Source organism: Bidens hawaiensis, unplaced genomic scaffold, assembly GCF_021521415.1.
Source record: "Bidens hawaiensis isolate Kalapana, Puna unplaced genomic scaffold, B.hawaiensis_p1.1 tig00018660_1, whole genome shotgun sequence".
NCBI classification, from domain to species: Eukaryota; Viridiplantae; Streptophyta; class Magnoliopsida; order Asterales; family Asteraceae; genus Bidens; species Bidens hawaiensis.
The window spans coordinates 208,084-222,016 of NW_027492825.1; positions in this window are offsets into that span (position 1 = coordinate 208,084).

Below are 13,933 nucleotides of genomic sequence, written 5' to 3' on the forward strand. Positions count from 1 at the left end.
TCGAATCAGACTTAAAGTCTGCTGATCAGACCTTGAGTCTGCTGATTAGTCAAGACATACCATCTAGGTACTTATGCATACCTATTACAAATATAGGTTAATAGCATACTGAGGAAAGGATTCTGATATCACCGAACTGACAACACAAGGTGCATGTTAACCTTTTATGGTCTGAACTGATTTTACTCTTGTAATAGACAGGTTGTTTATTGCAAAGAGTCTGATAATTGTTTACATGAGATTATTTCTCTAAAATCGTTAAAATACAAAATAGATAATAAAAAGCAACTCAGACCAAATACACATGTGTTTGGATCCATACATAACTGATAATATGGCATATAAAACCAAGTCAGTCATAACCAGTTCTCCAACAGGGGCACATAGCTTAAGGGAAAGATTGTCCCCGAACAGGGGCTATGTACTCGGAGAACCTTTGAATTGTGTGTGTAGGGCAGTGGTACAAATCCTGGGAATGACAGGCATTCTTGCTGAGTTTGTGAAACAGAAAACTATGATTGTATTTAACGACTGTTATAAAATGTTTTATCGAGTCAACATTTCACCAGCATATAGCTGACGTGTTTTTCCCACCCATGCAGGTAACTAGATAATGATGAATGATAGATAAGTATAAGAGTCATAAAGATAGATGATCGCATGAGATGGCTCAATTTTCATTATAAATCCTTGTAATAATAATAACACTGTTTTGTAACTGAAAACTTGGGTATTTAATTCCCAAGACTTTTGCAATGTAAATTAATATTTAAAGACTTACGCTAAAATGAATCCGCTACTCTGATATATTTACAAAATAGGTACCAACTGGGACGCACCCAGGCCCTGGATTGGGGTGTGACAGGTTGGTATCAGAGCCATAGGTTTCAGCGAATTAGGTATTAATACGTTAGTACCTAAGCTTTAACCATTTATTTGATAAGCAGGGATAAGCTATGATTGGTAGTCTACCTATTCCTAAGTAATAACTATGCAGATGTCGTATACGAACTATTACAGACAAAAGCGCCGGGTAGCGAAACGATCAAATCCTGCACCTGAGCCTGAGCCGTCTGATAAGGCTAGTACTAATTTTGGTCATAAGCAATCAGCTGATTTGGTATATCCGACTGATCCGGTGTATTCAACTCCGGCTGATCTGAACAACCCGATGAATCTGAATAATCTGACTGATCCGACAATTCCAACGAATTCAACAATTCCGATGAACCCAATGTATTCGAATGATCAGATAGATCCATACTTGGCTTACGGAAGCCAACTGATGTATGCTCCTGGTAGTCCGCAGATGCCTATAGAAATATCAAGTGATACTTCGGATAGCATCCCGCAGTATTATCCGTCTGACATACCGACCTACCATCCGTTTGATGAGGTGGAGGTTCAAAGTAAGATTAAACATGAAACTAGTACAGATTCATCCAGTTGGATGGACTGTCACTCCGACCATAGCATGTGGCACTTCGGGTCGCCACCACCGGGATATCAAAACCCATACACTGAGCTGGACCGAGTCACGGACCGACTCATTATTATGAAATTCCGCACTTTCCTCTATAATCATGGTCCCATACCTACGATATCTGAACAAGCGAATGAAATACGGGAAGAAGCCCGTCTGGTTGAGGAATTTTATAAAACAAATATTCCCGACGAGGAGATGCAAGCCTACGTGGCGAATCCTCACTTATACCCGAAGGAAACTGTTATCTTTTTCCATCTGCATCCGCACCGATGGGGTATCCAAATCAACCCAACGCAGTAATGGATGAGCTGAGGAATGAAAGGATTAAGAAGAAAAAGAAAGGCGACAAGATTATAAAGAAATGCGATAAGATGAAAAGTCTTGTCAAGAAATGGTCTAGGGATTAGGAATATATATGTTGTTGTCTAAGCATGTTTTATTTTTCGTCCCTCTGTAATATATTTGTGAAAGAAATGAAAGACTGTGTGTACTGTGTTTTGAATCTGTGTATTTTATTACAGAATATCTGAAGTATTAAATATTTATATTTCATTAGCTAGGTATGACATGCCAGTACAATTGTTACCTATGGAGTTAGCAGGATTTGATGTAATACTAGGAATGGATTGGTTATCTGCTAACCAAGCTCGTATACTATGTAATGAAAAGGCTATAAAGAACTCCGAATAAGAAAATCATCTGAATAGCTGGTGATAAAGAAGCTGGTAGAATTGGAATTATTTCCAAGATCAAAGCAAGTCATTGCTTAGGAAACGGTTGCCTAGCATTCATGGCGTACGTTACTAAGGAACCTGAACCTAAGAAGATGGAAGAAGTTCCGATTGTTTCTGAATTCAATGACGTATTTCCTGATGAATTACCTAGAATCCCACCTGATCGAGAAGTTGAGTTCAGAATAGATTTAATTCCGGGAACAGCTCCAACTGCTAAGTCTCCATACAGATTAGCACCGACTAAGATGAAGGAACTAAAGAAGCAATTGGATGAATTATTGGAGAAAGGATTTATTCAACCGAGTTCTTCACCACGTAAATCTCGCGTGTTCATATTCGTTTATTATTTTTCTTGCAGAGTATTTTGTGTTTGTATGTGTTTCGCAATACCCGAATCCCAAACAAAGAACACATATTTTTTTTTAAAATATATATACTTTAAAAAAAATAAAAATTTGGGCCTATAAGGGTGTCAGGTCAGGGTCGGTTGACCACCCGGCCCTACCTCAAAGCCGACCTTGCTATAACACCATATGTTTATAATAACTATATGCGATTAGCCCTCGCGTTACGATAGAGACGTGACGCGAATAATTCGGTATTTGTTCAGAATTCTAAATTCTAAATAAAAAAAAGTTCATGTTCGTTTGTGTAACCTTATAAAACTTTAGACAAACCAATGATGGGTCACAACAAGTGACTATATAATATCTATAAGGACAGTTTGGGTTTTCATGCCCAAACATTAATTACATGTAGGTTTTGTGTGTGTGGATGAAAAAAAGTCCTACTATGCACACCCCCGTAAACCATCACGGATAGTGCTATACTTGGCGGTGTACGATCTCCGACATTAATTTGATTTTCGCATGTTGTCGTTGACTAAATTAGCCACGTATGGAGGGAAAGGTGAGGAGGATGCAGAGGAGCCAGTTCTTGTACGTTTTCTAATCGTTTACAATTATTTGTTTCGTCTAAATATTAATGTTTAATTATCGTTTTGATGTCAGCCAAGGGTGCCACAACACGTCCCGCGTACCTATCACCCCATGCGTTTAGATTCTTCCAAGCTGTTCTTCCAAGGGTTCGAATCCCTTATCCCTTCTGTTGCATTCATTTTTTTAGGCATAACAGCTTGGTTAAATCTTTCACGAACTTGAATTAAGTATTTAGTAATAATTAACTTTGATTTTTAAACAGATTATTACCGCAACGAACCAAATCAACACTGATCAAATTGCCACCACGTCTGCACCGCAACACGTGGGTTTAATTGATACTGACCAAGTTCAAGTCGCGTCCTCGCCACAACGTGCGGGTTTAATCGATACTGACCGATCGAGTTACCATTGCGTCCTACTTTAACATGCGGATTAAAAGCAACTAGTTGGTTTAGGATAGATAATATCTCTTGCGTCAATAGTTTAAAAATAAAAAATAGCCTAGAAGTTAATCGTTTGCAAGTTGAATCAACTTGTTTCAATTAGGGGTGGGTGTTTATAGTGTTTGGTTAGTAAGTTTCAGGTTTGATCATGAACTTGACCATGACCCATATACTTATTTGTGTTAAAAAAAATATCAACCCAACGTCATGTAGCTTATTTATCTAGATGTGTCAAAGGGTTAATGGGTTAGCGAGTTGTAAATGAGTCGTTATAAAAAGTGGCTTAAACATGCTGATGAGTTGTAATAAATAGCTTAAACCGGGTTGTGAGCCGGATGGTGGTTTGCCTTAATAAAACTTTTTGTTATTTTAGTTTTTAAACTGGTTGACATAGGATCCATGCATATATAGCTTCAACCCATATAATATGCTACCACTTCAAACTCAACAAAATTTTAACAAAAGTTAGATACGAATATTAAAGATCAACAAAGTTCAAATCCTAAAATGACATGTTTAATATTCTATCGAATCGAGGCATTGCTTTTCGATAAGATCATTCGTCTCGCTTTGGATTTCAACTTCTTTTCGCTAACCATGTATCGGGGATGAAAAATGTACTCTTGGGTTGGTTTCTTTACATTCATCTTGTCTTCAACTCTCTCCAATACATTATCGTTATTCTTGAATGCATCAGGGTTAGTTAGAATACACTTCTGCAACCCAACAAACGACTTCACACAATCCGACCCTTTCTCTTCTTTAACGCTCTTCAAAAAACACAACAACGCCTCTGAAAACTGGGACCCGCAAGGCCCAGTTCTAAGTTTTTGAATGGAAGGGGATTCCAGTGCTTTCCGAGCGTTGGCGTCATCAGTGGTAGCTTGTGTGTCTTCTAAAGGTTTCATGGAAAGAGGAGGAGCATGATCGCCTATGGCATTGCTTTGAAAAAACCCTAATAAACTCTGATATTAAATAAATTAATAAGCATGCATGCATGCATGTATAAATCTTAATGGGAATATAAAGTTAAAGCAATTAGAAGCAGTAGTACCTGTAACTTGAGCCGGAAGAAGTTTGCTTGTTGATCAAGGATTTTGTGGCTAATAAATGGGAAACCCATTCCAAACAGTATAATTAATTTGTATCCGCTCTTTTTTTTTCTTTCGGAAACGCAAGTTTTATACGTTCTTTAGGTCGGTCGTAACCTTTTTAAGAGTTCTTTCAAAAATATTATTATACATTTAAATTTAAATATGTTTCAGAAATTTTGTGTCAAATTAAAAAAGTAGGCGAAAAATTATGGAAACTTTTGTTAGGATATATCGTATAAACTTTCTTAGTAATATACCACTTTTGAGAATTTTGGTGATTGACTATATATACATGGGTAATATATATAGACTACTTTATCTCTAAATCGTCAATAAGATTTAGTTAAATTCAAATATATAATGCATCATCAAAATTATAACTCAAAATTCTATAAGAAAAACGAACAAAGTAAAACACATAAAAATGTTTCCATCGTATTCTCGTTCTCAGAAAAAATAATAATAATAATAATAATAACAATATTAAGAAAAAAATATTATTGTGTCTTTTTATTTATCATTGTACGTAGAGGTTAGTAGAAAACCGAATTAACCTAACGGAAACCGAATTAACCGAAAAAACCAAACCGAAGCATTAACCAATAGTTAATTTTTTATATTTTTTGAAAAACTAAATTTTCGTTTCGGTTCGGTTTTTCATTTTAAAAAACCAAAAAAACCGAACCGAACCGATTGATGGTGATGAAGATTATGAAAATGATGAAGACTGAAACTAAACTTTAATGATGAACAAAATGTTGAATGAAGATTAGGATTAACTTTTAGTGTTTTTTATTAAGAAATTTGTTGAATTTTAAACTTTACTACTTTAGCAACTTTTGTTCGTATAATTCCACGTAACATGTGTCTATTTTTGTTTTTTGTATTTAATATATTCTTACAAGCTTAAAATCATCATCTACACATAATTGGGAAAAAACCGACTATTTCCGAACCAAAACCGAGAAAAACCGAAAATCCAAAACCGAACGGTTTGTATATTAAAAAAATCGAGGACTTCGGTTTTACCTGAAAACCGAGGCGAACCGAATCATGCTCAGCCTTATATCATTGTTTTGTATTTATTTTCCTCATTATTTGTGTCTCTTTTTCTTAATAGTGTATTATCTTACTCAACATTGTGTTATATTTTTTTTTGTGATTTATTATGTCTTCTTTTATTTATAATTGTGTCTTTTGTTAATTTTCGTCACTGTGCTTTTTTTTCTCGGCAATGTGTCTTTTCATCATTTTTTTTTTATTTTTGGAACAGGAATGACGGGGAAGCATTTTAGTTTTTTAATTTTTTTGTTTTTTATTTATATATTGAGTTATGATTTTTTTATTAGTTTTTTGATTTTTATGGGTGCTTTTTTTTTCCAAAAATACTTCTCACACTTTTCATTCTCTCTTTGCATTATAACTTTTCCCTTATCAAGTTAGCTTTATTGCTTTCAACCTATAAGGTTGCGTGTTGTCGTTGAAGTTAGACTCCGAATTCATCCAATAATATTGTGTCATGCAGTGCTGACTGGACAATCGCAGAAGCTGCCTGAGTCTGTTGTGGTTCAGGCTGTCACACACCGAAAATCTTAACTTAAGCAACGAAAAATTTGACTAAGTCGTTTCGGGTGGTGACAGATGCCGTTTCAACCAAATACATTCAAGCATACATATGGAATCATAAGTTAGACTTTATTTAACCAATAACGTTTTTACACGTGTTCAAATACACAAATTTTATTCAAATTACAAGTCCACTAGACAAAAGTCAACATTTTCCCCATTCAAACACACGTCACCATTTTTCTGGCACGCTCCACGAAGCTCCAAATTATCATTTACTTGAAAAGTATATTAAAATATTTGTCAACACGTATGCTGGTGAGTTCTCCTTTAAAAGCCATGATGTAGTAGCTCTCGACTTTTACATCAATTATTTCTTCATTTTTATCAATGAGAATATCATTATTAACTTTAAATCTTGCATTTTTATTTCTTAAACAAATCGTATTAGTTGTAAACGAACTAAGAGTACAACATATGCATGACTATCAAATGAATAACACGAAACATATCAAACTCGAAATATTCCCACCTTCGTAACAAATATATCTGGCTAAATGAGGGACGTCACTCCGATCGATCTATCAATATTTCTATGCCATACACCAAGGTTAAAGATTTTCCCATTCAAGTGACTCATCCCATTTAATATATTTTGTAAAATAAAATACATCAATTAAATATACTTTTTCCCCAAAATAGTTATATATAAAACGTTATAAAAAATAGGGGATTGTGAAAACTCACCGTTTTCAGTAGATGATCGGTTGTGTTCAAAATCAACTCGTGTCCTATTTATATAGTACACAATTAATTAACAATTTCTATTTTAAGTTGTTTGCTTAACTTAAAATATTTCACACAATTGATTACTTTAAAATGTTATTTTTATTTATGTGAATATTTTATGTTCAAATGACCCATTGGTGATTCGTTTGGAGTCCAATTCTATATATTTACTCAAACACACAAGATTTAAATTTTAATAATCTATCCTAATTTGCAACTAGGACATTATAAATGTATATATACACAAATATTCATCTTAGCAAGTAACACACTTAACAAATAATAATAATAATAATAATAATAATAATAATATATTATATAAATTTACTATTAATTAATAATACTAAGTTTTATAAACTTATACTTTAGTTGTTGGAATATATATATAAGTTTGTTTTTATCGGCTTAGTCGGTTTTGGTCGGTTTCGCCGGTTTCGCATTTTAACGACGAACCAATTAACTTTTTCTTGTGAAAATTAAGTTTTTAAATTTTGAACATACTTTTTATATGGAAATATATAAGTTTTATAGGTTCTTTTATAAAAATATGTTATTTCTTATTTTAGTTATTATTTTTACAAAAATGGTTATTTTAATGTTTTCTTGTCGGTTTTCGCGACACAAACCGACTAGGATCAAGTCTTTACCAACTCGTCTTGTTATATACATTATCCAAGTAACGTATATTTATTTTTAGGATTTCATGGCTATTTTAAAACAGTTCCGAAAATTGTGTCAGTTCGCTTTAAAAGTTGAACTTTTCGACCGTTTAAGCTACCGACAAGTAAACTAAACCAAACAAAACACACCGAACACTTTATGCATGAAATATGTGTATTTCAACTTATAGTTTACCAAATTTTCCATATTTGAACATGCACAGTAAAATGCAAGTTTTAGCCAATTTCAAGTAAACACGTTCTAGTCTTTACCAACTCGTCTTGTTATATACATTATCCAAGTAATGTATATTTATTTTTAGGATTTCAGGGTTGTTTTAAAACAGTTCCGAAAATTGTGTCAGTTCGCTTTAAAAGTTGAACTTTTTGACCGTTTAAGCTACCGACAAGTAAACTAAACCAAACAAAACACACCGAACACTTTATGCATGAAATATGTGTATTTCAACTTATATAATGTATATATACACAAATATTCATCTTAGCAAGTAACACACTTAACAAATAATAATAATAATAATAATAATAATAATAATAATAATAATAATATATTATATAAATTTACTATTCATTAATAATACTAAGTTTTATAAACTTATACTTTAGTTGTTGGAATATATATATAAGTTTGTTTTTATCGGCTTAGTCGGTTTTGGTCGGTTTCGCCGGTTTCACATTTTAACGACGAACCAATTAACTTTTTCTTGTGAAAATTAAGTTTTTAAATTTTGAACATACTTTTTATATGGAAATATATAAGTTTTATAGGTTCTTTTATAAAAATATGTTATTTCTTATTTTAGTTATTATTTTTACAAAAATGGTTATTTTAATGTTTTCTTGTCGGTTTTCGCGACACAAACCGACTAGGATCAAGTCTTTACCAACTCGTCTTGTTATATACATTATCCAAGTAATGTATATTTATTTTTAGGATTTCATGGCTATTTTAAAACAGTTCCGAAAATTGTGTCAGTTCGCTTTAAAAGTTGAACTTTTCGACCGTTTAAGCTACCGACAAGTAAACTAAACCAAACAAAACACACCGAACACTTTATGCATGAAATATGTGTATTTCAACTTATAGTTTACCAAATTTTCCATATTTGAACATGCACAGTAAAATGCAAGTTTTAGCCAATTTCAAGTAAACACGTTCTAGTCTTTACCAACTCGTCTTGTTATATACATTATCCAAGTAATGTATATTTATTTTTAGGATTTCAGGGCTGTTTTAAAACAGTTCCGAAAATTGTGTCAGTTCGCTTTAAAAGTTGAACTTTTTGACCGTTTAAGCTACCGACAAGTAAACTAAACCAAACAAAACACACCGAACACTTTATGCATGAAATATGTGTATTTCAACTTATAGTTTACCGAATTTTCCATATTTGAACATGCACAGTAAAATGCAAGTTTTAGCCAATTTCAAGTAAACACGTTCTAGCCTTAATTTACTAAATGTAGGAATATATGAACTAGTCAATTTTCATGAGTCAATAAGCATTTATATTATCAACCAAATTGTTATAAATATTTTAATATTATGGTTATCAACTCCTAATATAGATTAGCTTCTTCTCCAAGTTTTTCTTTTCTCTAAATATCCCATTGTATCTCATGTATTATACACACATAAATAATGAAATCTTCATTATTCTCCCTCCGTCTCTTTCTCACACGTTTGACTATTAGGCTTGTTTCCCAACACGTTATCAGCACGAAGCTTTTACCGTTCATAATTTCATCAAGTAAGTTTTATTGTTATTCATGATACTTTGATGATTACAATTGCATATTCAATTATGTAGTATGTATTTATGTTATAATCATTAATCAATATGTTTGGTATTGATTTCGTAAAACAAGGACGATTGAAAAAGTAGGTTAAAATATTAATATGTTATTCAAATCAAGTCTTAATCTTATCTATATAAATTATCTGTCTTGGTCGTTTAATATAATTTGTTGATTTACACTAGTTTTCACACATAACAATTATCATATTTGGTTTCTGTTAAAAATAGATAAAAACAAGTTACTTAAAACGATTTGAAATTAGAACATTCAGTTAATATCTAGTATTCTGAATTAGTCATGTATGGCTTGAAACATTATATTCCGGAAATTGCATATTTGATTCAATTGCAAATTTACCTAGTTGTACTTTATTGATCATACTTTGGCTTTCACGTTTAGTCACTTTTATAAAGATATTTATTAACTTATTATGAATTAATATGTTAATTTGTTTAGTTTTTTTATTTAGTTTGGGTGGATAATAAGTTGAATTCTAATAAATATTATTAATATCATATGATCTCAATGAGATATCTAGACAATTAATTGATTTATTTCCCTTCCTATGCTTTTCTGGTTTTAGATAAAAATTGCAATTTGCTTATATTTTCTAGTGCAAAATTGGTATCATCATATTGGGTTTATAGTTATATTGATTATTAGTTTTTCATAATAGAATTTGCAATTAATAATTGAAAATATTAAGCGATTATTACATAAGTATTTCTTAAAATTATATGGCGAGTGAATGAGTTGCTATAATAAAGTTTGATAATATGTGAGATAAAATATATATTTGCAAATTAACTTTATATCGAGAATTATTATTATTATAAACTAGATTCTTAAATGTTATATTTTGAAATTATTTCTAGATCTTATACGAGAGATCCAATTTTCTTTTGTCAAGAGAAAACTACAAATAACTTAAAAGGGTTTTTAACAAAAATATTTCAAATCTTATTTTAAACCAAGTTTCGGATATGGGCATCCATTATCTTTTTTAAATTGAAATTACATTATGTCTTATGTTTGAATATGAAGCAGGATATATTCAAGATGTTAAGTTCTCTTTTAATGATTTATCATTTCATATTTCATATTTTTGTTGTTTGTCTTAAAGTAAAGTATAATAAAATGGTACGTAAGATACCCATGTGATTTGTTATACAAGTTAGAATCAAATACATAATTATATATAAATACATGATTATATATAGATTTTCTATATATATATATATATGCTTGATGAGAGAAAAATCTTATTTCCTTAAGTTCTTGTAATAACTTGTTTAATATGATGACATTTTAATAAAATTATGATTCACGTGGTTTAACTTTATGATATATATATATATCATCTACATGTTATTGATTATTTACATACAAATTATATCAGTTAAAGCTAATGACAAATTGGTGTACCATTTTACTTTCGGTGATGCTTATATATTGTAGAAGATCCATTTATTTAGAATAATATGACCACCTAAAGTGTCATTCTTCGTAAAGCTAATTATTAATATTATAAATTCATCAAAAGAATACATGACTCATTCATGTAATTACTTCTCTACTAACATTATGTGAATAGAAGATTAATCATGAGGAAACACAAGATTAAGACAATTTTTTATTTGTCTAACCTCAAATATGATCTTGAAGTAGCATATCATTAAAACGTATGAAATGTTTGAAGTAATTTTGTATCTATGTCCGAGAAAATTATGAATAAACCATAAAACTTGTTTGGTTTTACTCTATTCCATTAAGTGAATGTGATAATATTAATTGTTGTAAAGGTGGTGATCTCGACAGCATATTGTAATTAAGGTCATATTAGTGAGATCGATGATGGTCATGTTAATAATGAGACCGACCATTAGAATTTTAATGATATTGATGTTTACAATGAGGTTGACCATTAGGAGTGAAAAGAGATTGATCATATATGAGAACAAAATATGAAAATACAAAAAATGTAACATGATCGTTTGAAATGATAATACGCTGTTCTTTTATATATTTTTTTGTATCTTGTTAAATAAGCGTAACACGCATACGATCATAAACCTGAAGTTTATAAATCATGATTATTTAATGGCATGATCGGTTAGACCACACCAAGTCAATGATGAGAAATTCATTGAAGAACCAAAAGATTCTTCCTCATAATTATACATGTCATATTGCTCTCAAGAGAAATTATTTATTTACTAATTAAAGAAGGGTGTGAATCCCTAAATATTATGGAATGAGAAAAGGATACACGTATCCTAACCTGATACCATTTAGTGTTTTTGATGCATCGTCTCAATGGTTATTAATTTCACAACATGAAGTTCGTGTGATATGTGGCTTAGCTAATGAGATAGCAAGCACAGTATTCTAGATTTTCATATTCATTTTGGTAAATCACTATTAATAAACGAATTGATTTTGTTGAGATGATCATCAAGCGTTTAAAATTGGTTGCAATGAGAGCAAAAGTTCACGTTTTATTTGGGTATTTGTCATTTTACATGCATTCACATCGAGCCAACAAGTTATGATACTTCCTCCCATTGCAATTGGTTTTTGGCCAGTAACCAAGTATCTCTCACCTAATATTTCGTGTGTGTTATATATTGAAATTAATCCACCACAAGACATAAAGATGAGACCATAAATGAAGTTGAGAATTTATGTCGGTATTATATATTATCTATGATTAAAGAGTTAGAGCTATTAATGAGATATTTGTTTATAGCTCATTGGTTTTCACTTTAGTGAAGCAACATTCCCAACACTAGGGGAGATATAAAGCAGCTGGAAAACAAAATTAGTTTGAATTACCATTGATCCTCAAATTAAATTATATGAACTAAAAGTTCAAAAAATAATTCATGTATAAAGATTAACGAATCAATTACCAGACGATTCACTAACCAAAACAAGGTGTCTAGCTAAGACACCTATAACAACTGCTTATGCTCCAATTAATATAAAGGTCCTGGAAGGATAATCATACATTGGTAATGACTAGTGAGTCTAAGATGGTCAAGTCAAGGTATAGTAAAAAGGTCTTTTGAGAGACGTTAGATATGATGGTTATTGAAAAAACCTCAGGTACCTAAAAACAAAGAGCTATTAGTAAATTGTATTTTATCATGTCTACAAGATATATGGAATCGAAATAAAGTCGACATCGTTATAATTTTGTATATAAGATAGCGCATGAAAATGATGAGGATCATGATTTAAGATTGCCTATGAAAAATGATTGGCCAAATTGGAAAGACGCAAATAGGGCAGGGTTGAATTCTTTAAATAACGGAAAGTTTTTTGGACCAACAGTCCGTACAAATAAAGTTGTAAAATGTGTTAGATATAAACGGATCTTTTATGCGAGTTATGAAAATTCAATTAAGTGATATAAGGCAAAATTTGTGGCACAAGGATTTTGCAAAGATCCATGATTTATTTTGAGGAGATACATTCTCTAATGGTGGAAGCAATGACTTTCTGATACCTAAATAGTCTGGTAATACGAAGAGAGAATTGATATGCGTCTAATAAATATTGTGATTCAGTTGATACTGAAAGTTTACATGAAAGTCTATTAAGAATTTGAATTATCAAATCATGTCAATTATGTTCTCGAGAACACTATGACTCATGTTGTATACAGATTCATATTTGAATATGTTATGATTATTTTATATGTTAAATATAGCTGGAACTCCTGAAGAGTTCCTAGCACGTGAATGCTTAAAAGGTTAATTGAAACATCTTAAGGATGTAATTCTTGTGCACCAATAAGCATAGAAGAAATTGTATCTAATGATGATCGTATTTTAATAAACAAAGAATGGTACAATATGGGTTTTGATATATGATATATAAATTGATGTGTCAAATAAGCAAGTTTATGTAGCAAAACTTATGAGGAGTGAATGCACATCAATAATTGGTTAAGATGGAAAGAATTTTTTGATGGATTAAAAATGGCTAAGCATCAGCATGAAAGCATCAATAAATGTTCTACAAGGTTAAGAAATTGCATACGGACTAAATAGTCGGATTCAGCGTGGTACGTACAATCAGGAAATATTTTGATAAGGAGAGAGATAAGTTGGACGTCATTAGCCATGCTTTTATCAAAATTTTACTCTTAAAAGTTCATATAATCACAGTTTATAGTGATGATGTACACATCATCGAGAGAAACCGCAGAACTTTTAGAAGGATAGTTTTTGAAATACCTTGACTTGCTCGACCCGCAGTTCAAGTATATGTAATTATACGTTTATCAATCCATCAAAATATATCTAAAATATGTTGAGACATTTTACCAAAGACAAGATTCATTCTTTGAGTACGTTAAAGGATTTCCAACAATGCACTCTAATATCGTTTCC